General features: G+C 42.3%; 1 protein-coding gene across 4 annotated transcripts in view; it reads right to left on the minus strand.

The window, feature by feature from the left end:
- The window catches only part of spsb1 (splA/ryanodine receptor domain and SOCS box containing 1), a 93,790-nt gene that overhangs the window by 30,881 nt on the left and 55,375 nt on the right, over positions 1–7,534 (minus strand). Inside the window, exon 1 of one of the 4 annotated variants that reach the window (XM_087980289.1) lies at positions 2,775–2,909. The exons of the other annotated variants lie outside the window; for them this stretch is intronic. The gene's annotated coding sequence lies outside the window, so the exon portion shown is untranslated. Of the gene's footprint in view, positions 1–2,774; positions 2,910–7,534 lie in introns of those variants that run through there. 4 annotated transcript variants of the gene reach the window in all.

Genomic DNA, 7,534 nt, shown 5'->3' on the forward strand with positions numbered 1-7,534 from the left:
ATAGCAACTTTGCCCACCTGCAAGAATGTGAGTACTTAAAACACCAACAATTGAGTCACAACCATCATTGCATTTCTTTAGAATAAAGGCATAAATCTAAAAGAAAGATTAAATGGCAGGTGTTTAGCAGCAATCAAAGCACTTCATTCAGCGCAAGTTCACTTCAGCAAACTTAAAATGCATGTGGATAATTTTTATTGCAGCTGATATCCAGATAATTAACACATTCATTTTCAGTTAAACTAAACTGCAGAGAATTCAAAACATTGGATTGCAAGCTACTGCAAACTTAAACAGAAATGTGGTTTATGTAATATATCTTTATTCAGATTTGAGAGAGTGCATGTCACCATAAAGTACCATTTCACAGGAAGAGAATGTGAAAAACTCATGGGTGGAGAGTTTAGAAACTGCTGCTTTTTTGGTGAAAATCAGAAGCTGGCTAAAATCAAAACCCTGATTCAACCAACTAAGAGTTTTTGAAAAATTAGGAGAAATAATGTTGCCAGAGTTTAAAAGGCAGCTTTTTAAATCATCTTGGTATTTAGAAAAAAGTGTAGCTGTTGGATGTGACTCTGCAAAATAGATTCTGACATTAACAAGGGATTTTCCACTTCTATACTAAAGGGTGTTTGATAGTATTAAACTAGGGCAGCATGATATTATATGAAAAAGAAGAGGAAAAAAAAGTGGAGAAACAAAAGGCATCTATGTAAATGACATCTTAGATTTAAGATTCCATTGAAATCAGAATTATTTCTGACTGGCAGTCTTATGACTAAAGGTAAAAGATACATAGTAGTCAATTTGCACAGAGGAAAGCTTTTCAAAATCAGTTTTAGCAGTGCTCTGTTCAAGCAATAAATGCAAGTCAGAACAAGTGCCTCCCTTACATTAGGTCTTTTACATTGTACAGTTCAAATGAGATGAAACTGCCTTAAAGGGTAGTTATCCATCAACATTCCCAGGGCTAACCAAATGACTAAAAAAAACTGAACTAGAATAGCTATACAAATATTAAAGCTACGACAGCAGATCAGAGATTAATTATTTTGAAATAACCCACTTTCAGATTTCTGAAAGCCAGTCCATCATCAAAAGGGACAAGTCATGAATAGGATGGAATACAGTCACATTCAGATTGCAGTAACTTGTGATCCAATAGTGACTGGACGATTTCAACTCCAATAATCAAAAGCAACTTGGCATCTTCTAGGGTGAAGAAACTGGCTTGTCTGATGACTGATGCTACATCCACTCCCTCCAATACCCTTGTACAAAAGGTACGCATTACAGAAATTCACAGACTCCATAGACAGCACCTTCACAACCTACAACCACCACCATCTAGTTACATGGGAACAGCACCACCTACAAGCCATTCACCATCCCAGCTCAGAACAAAAGCCACCACTGCTTCCGGGTCAGTCAAAATCCTCACACCCCTTTTGCAAAAGCATTGTGGATGCACCAACACAAAATGGACTGCAGTGTGGTTCAAGAAAATAGTTCACCATTAGCTTAAAAGGGCAGCTAGAGGAGGATGCCCAGAACTCAGCACGGTGGCACAGTGGTTAGCACTGCTGCCTCACAGCGCCAGAGACCCGGGTTCAATTCCTGCCTCAGGCGACTGACTATGGAGTTTGCACGTTCTCCCAGTGTCTGCGTGGGTTTCCTCCGGGTGCTCCGGTTTCCTCCCACAGTCCAAAGATGTGCAGGTCAGGTGAACTGTCCATGCTAAATTGCCCGTAGTGTGAGGTAAGGGGTAAATGTAGGGGAATGGATGGGTTACGCTTCGGCGGGTCAGTGTGGACCTGTTGGGCCGAAGGGCCTGTTTCCTCACTAAGTAATCTAATCTAAACGTGGTCTCAGCTGAAAAGGTGAGCAGCCCTGACCACGCGCTTATGGGAAGGTTACATACAGCAAATCAGCAATATTTCTGTTTTCAAGTTCCATAGTGAGAGTTGAACTCACAAATTGCCAGCTTTAGGAGATATGAAGTGCTACCACAAAATGAAACAGACACCAACTGGTATCAAGGAAACTGCACACCAATCTGAGACGTGCAGGCAGGAACAGGATGGAGGGTACAAGTTAAGAAATAGGGACACAAAAAAAAAACACATTAACAGCTTGCATTTCTTGATTCACTTGAATGGGGTTGCTATCTGATGAATACAGAGAAGTTTCAGCTTATTTTAAAGTTGCCATATCCTCCCCTTTAATCTGCAGCAGAGGAAAAAAAAAGGTGTGGGGGTGCAGAAATGGGTCTGGGAAAAGCCATCAGCATGAGTGGTCAAGGGTAAGCTGCAAATTGAAAATCAAAAATCAATCAAACAGATTCCAGCCAACATTAAAACATTATTTTAAAAATATGTTTTGCTAGGATAAGACTTGTTCTAACTAGTACCTGGGAAAAGGTTAGGATTGGCGGCGCTGCTGGGCAACAAGTGGATGCAAGGATGACAGATGCTCCAATCTGGAGTAGCCTGCATTTTTGCGTTTTATGCATTTGCAAAGAATCTCAGACAACTAACAGCGGTTTGTCAGACCAGGCTCTAGTCTAGAAACTGAAGTAGGCAGATTGATTGTTGCTGATCAGGTTTGGCATCAAGATCTGTCTCATTGGTTACCTTTATTTTAAAATAAAAAAAGGCAGGGAAGTTCATTTGTAGCAAGAGTCATCTAAACATCTTTCTGCAAAGAAAAAAAAAGGGAGGAAAAAGGACAGAATAGAAGGAAAGGAGAGCACTCCCAAAAGTTAGATGAATGACCTGTATTCTGGTGATGGTCATGCAGTGATTCAAAAGCTTTCAACATCAGTAAATGGACGAGAATCACAAGCACAGCAGAGTTTGTCTGCAGCACAGTTAGGATATCTTGGCTATGGAACACGTGGTTAAAAACAGCAATACTCCAAAAAGTGGCATCACTTCACATTTCCATTTCAACGCTGGGTTTTCCATTTTTGCCTGGAAAACAAAGTAATGAAGAATGACTGCGTTTAGATCAGTTGGGTGAACTTGGACTTATTGAAAATGTGAATCCACTCACTTCCACAGGCCAGTTAATCTGGGGAGTAATAAACAGGGATGGGAAGCTTACATGAATTCAGAACTTTGAAAGCACCATACTTTAAGAAAAATTACCAGTGGGGGGGGAAAAAGGTGAAAAGTCAGTCAGGGGAGTCATGGCATTAAGTTTATTTTTAGTGTTGATTCAATGACAAAATGTGAATTCTGTTAATTTCATGAAAGAATGCACATTTGGCAGGCCATTCAAAGCTTATGACTGCAAAACAAGGGAGCTATTATGGACTTTATTAGTGAGTTGGAAGCAGTATATTGAAGAGCTAGTTCACAGTTCATGTTAATAATGAATGTTTAGCTTTGGGATTATTTGAGAAAGCAATTAAAAAAGGTGCTGGGTTTCAGTGATTGCCACAAAATCCAAAAGCTCAACAAGTCTACACATTTGTTTACATCGACTCAATAGAAGGAAAGATCATAATAGCAGGTGGTATTTAGCCCAAATGGCCTGTGGACTGATTACTGCAATGAGTGGAGAGAGAGAGAGAGAGGGAGGGAGAGAGAGAGAGAGAGAGAGAGAGAGAGAGAGAGAGAGAGAGAGAGAGAGAGAGAGAGAGAGAGAGAGAGAGAGAGAGAGAGAGAGAGGGAGGGGGGAGAGAGAGAGAGAGAGAGAGAGAGAGAGAGAGAGAGAGAGAGAGAGAGAGAGAGAGAGAGAGAGAGAGAGAGAGAGAGAGAGAGAGAGAGAGAGAGAGAGAGAGAGAGAGAGAGAGAGAGAGAGAGAGAGAGAAAGAAAGAAAGAAAGAAAGAAAGAAAGAAAGAAAGAAAGAGAGAGAGATTTTTTATTTTTGACTTGCAAGTTGAGCAAAAAAAAAGTAGTTTAAAAGCATTCAGTAAACTTTAAAAAAGGTCCGAAAGTCTATCTACTTCATCAGACCAAGAAAGAAACTGTAAGTGGTTTGGAGGACAGCTGAGAATATGGTCATGGAGGAATGAGTGGAACAAAGGAAGGCTGCAGTGTCAATTAATTTAGATATTTACAATGTGCAGGGTTTAGTTGTCATTTGGACCTTGTGCAGTCTGCAGCCCAGGGAGGTTAACCAAAATAAAGTGACAGGTAGACACATCTGCACTGTAAACAGAGTAAAACATTAACTTCACCACTGACCACTTAGAGGGTTGTGAGGAGCTACATAACTTATTTTAGAAAAGAAAAAGGACAGCATCTCGTATTTCAAACACTTGCTTGACAGTGCAGTGTCAACCCAAGTCACACACTTGGCAATAATGGAATCAGGCTTGCCTCCCTCAACAATGGTGGGTCAATGCATGCCAGAGTCAAATGCCATAAAGTAGAAGTAGGCACCACTAGAAATACATCACAAATTCACACGTTCCAAAGGCTACTGGAAAATTCAATACCATTTCAGTTGCACAATTAAGCCAGGCACAGCATGCCTTGGATTTGGAGAACTGCTTAAAATGCAACACAGATGGAAGGACAAGCTAACAGCCAAAAACTTCTGTATTTAAAATGTGGGTAACAGTTATAAAACCCATTTGCAAGGTGGGTCTCTGCTGCATTACTGACAGTTTGGCTGGTGTGCACGAGTTGCCCAAATCAGGTGATAGCAGCTACAAAAACCTGATCAGCTATTCACGGGCCTCCACAAAAGATAGTCAACAGTCAGAACCACCAAACAAAATTGATCTTTTAAAAAAGGAGATGGAGAACTGCCTGGAAGGCTGGCAGATCTAGCTTTTGACCGTTAACGCCCGAGAACCTGGAGTAGGCAGATATCGACAAATTCAAAAGCAAAAAAAAGGTAGTGGAGGGCAAGTCTCCTCTGCTTTACCAAACACCTTCGGTCACAATCTTTTTTAAAAAGCTTGCCTTATTGCTCAAGTTTGCTATTTAAAAAAGGTCAAGCCACCTATTAGTATCATTTACAACAAAATGTTTTACTGCCCATCCCCAACTGCCCAGAATGCATTGCTGCACGTCTGGAGTCACATTTTGTGTCAGACCAGGTGAGAGTGACAGATTTCATTTGTTTTAAAAGGTATTAAAAAAATAACCTCAGCTGGTTCATTAATGTCAGTGAGTGATTACAGGTTAATAGCTTTTCAATTCCATACTGTTATTGGATTCAAATCTTTATCACCTACTGCTGTGGGAGGAGAGTCTGCTGGTGTTCAAGATTGCGACATTATCCCATTACCTCCCCATTGAATTTAACCTGTAGACTGTACACTTCAATACTGCACAGTTTGGGGGAAAAAGCCTGGAATGTTATAGATGCCACACAAAACATTGGTTTCCATGTAACCATTTGAAATTGCACTCCCTTTTATCAGAAAGGTAAAACAGTAGAGACTTTGCTGAAACAAACTCATAGACCATTTAACAATGCAAACAAAACCCAAACACAACATTAAAGACCTGACAACCAGCAAGCTACCCAAATTGGATCAAGAGGTTTTGCGTTTCAAAACGGTTGATGTTTAACCAGGTGTAAATTTCATATTTCCACGCATCTGTAATATTCTTATTGAGAAGTCAAGGTTAACATCCCAGTAATCTTATGAGGACCAGATTACTGCAGATGCTGGAGTCTGTACGGAAAACAAAGAAATGCTGAAGGTCACAGTGGGTCAGAGCATCCATGGAGAGACAGCAAGCTAACGTTGCTTGTCCAGAGGACTCTTCATCTAGACGTGCAACATTAGCTCGTTCGGTTTCCATGGGACACTACTGGACCCATTGCGATTCCCAGCATGTCTCGTTGTTCACACACACACACACACGCACACGCACACACAAAAACGGTTACCTTTTTTCATTAGCAATCTCACTAGTTTTCAAAACAATTACTTAAAGTATAGTTGGACTGTCATACAGTTCAAACAAAAATTTGAAAAGTCACAGGAACCAACTGCTCTGTAAATCTACTTCATTGAAATAAGGTGCCAATTTAAACAAATATTTTTTAAATAAAGTGATTGTGTGCACCCAGTGGTGAAGCTAATCATTTTTATATCTTGCACACACAGGTTGGGAGACATAGGCCTACCGTGGAAATGCAAATACAGATTGCATATCAGTTCTATTTAAACAGAATAACTTCCCAGAGGATTGTAGATTAAAAAAATGTATAGTCCTGCCCAATTCATTTAGTTGCCTGCTCTTTAACTATAACAAAAAAATTGTTAAGATTATGCTTTGGGTGTCAGATTACAAGTCAAGTCATCTATGCCAATCGGTTACTAAAGATTAGATTAAAATTTTGCCAGATGACATGTAAAATGCTGCACAGAATCTGTTAATGTTGCACAATTATCAATGGCAGCAATATTTAATGTCCCGTATTCCCAATTCCTCCGCCTCCGCCGTATCTGCTCCCAGGAGGAACAGTTCCACCACAGAACACACCAGATGGCCTCCTTCTTTAGAGACCGCAATTTCCCTTCCCACTTGGTTAAAGATGCCCTCCAATGCATCTCGTCCACATCCACACTTCCGCCCTCAGACCCCGCCCCTCCAACTGTAACAAGGACAGAACGCCCTGGTGCTCACCTTCCACCCTACCAACCTTCGCATAAACCAAATCATCTGCCGACACTTCCGCCACCTCCAAAAAGACCCCACCACCAGGGATATGTTTCCCTCCCCACTCCTTTCCGCCTTCCACAAAGACCATTCCCTCAGTGACTACCTGGTCAGGTCCACGCTCCCCTACAACCCACCCTCCCATCCTGGCACCTTCCTCTGCCACCGCAGGAACTGCAAAACCTGCGCCCACACCTCCTCCCTCACCTCTATCCAAGGCCCTAAAGGAGACTTCCACATCCAAAGTTTTACCTGCACATCCACTAATATCATTTATTGTATCCGTTGTTCCCGATGTGGTCTCCTGTACATTGGGGAGACTGGACGCCTCCTAGCAGAGCGCTTTAGGGAACATCTCCGGGACACCCGCACCAACCAACCACACCGCCCCGTGGCCCAACATTTCAACTCCCCCTCTCACTCTGCCGAGGACATGGAGGTCCTGGGCCTCCTTCACCGCCACTCCCTCACCACCAGACGCCTGGAGGAAGAACGCCTCATCTTCTACCTCGGAACACTTCAACCCCAGGGCATCAATGTGGACTTCAACAGTTTCCTCATTTCCCCTTCCCCATCTCATCCCAGTTTCAAACTTCCTGCTCAGCACGGTCCCCATGACTTGTCCTACCTGCCTATCTCCTTTTCCACCTATCCACTCCACCCTCTCCTCCCTGACCTATCACCTTCATCCCCTCCCCCACTCACCTATTGTACTCTATGCTACTTTCTCCCCACCCCCACCCTCTAGCTTATCTCTCCACGCTTCAGGCTCTCTGCCTTTATTCCTGAAGAGCTTTTGCCCAAAACATAGATTTCGCTGCTCCTTGGATGCTGCCTGAACTGCTGTGCTCTTCCAGCACCACTCATCCAGAATCTGGTTTCCAGCATCTGCAGTCAT

The sequence above is a fragment of the Chiloscyllium plagiosum genome, unplaced genomic scaffold, assembly GCF_037043375.1.
Source record: "Chiloscyllium plagiosum isolate Xiang-an unplaced genomic scaffold, Cpla_swu_hap1 HiC_scaffold_37, whole genome shotgun sequence".
Lineage (NCBI taxonomy): Eukaryota > Metazoa > Chordata > Chondrichthyes > Orectolobiformes > Hemiscylliidae > Chiloscyllium > Chiloscyllium plagiosum.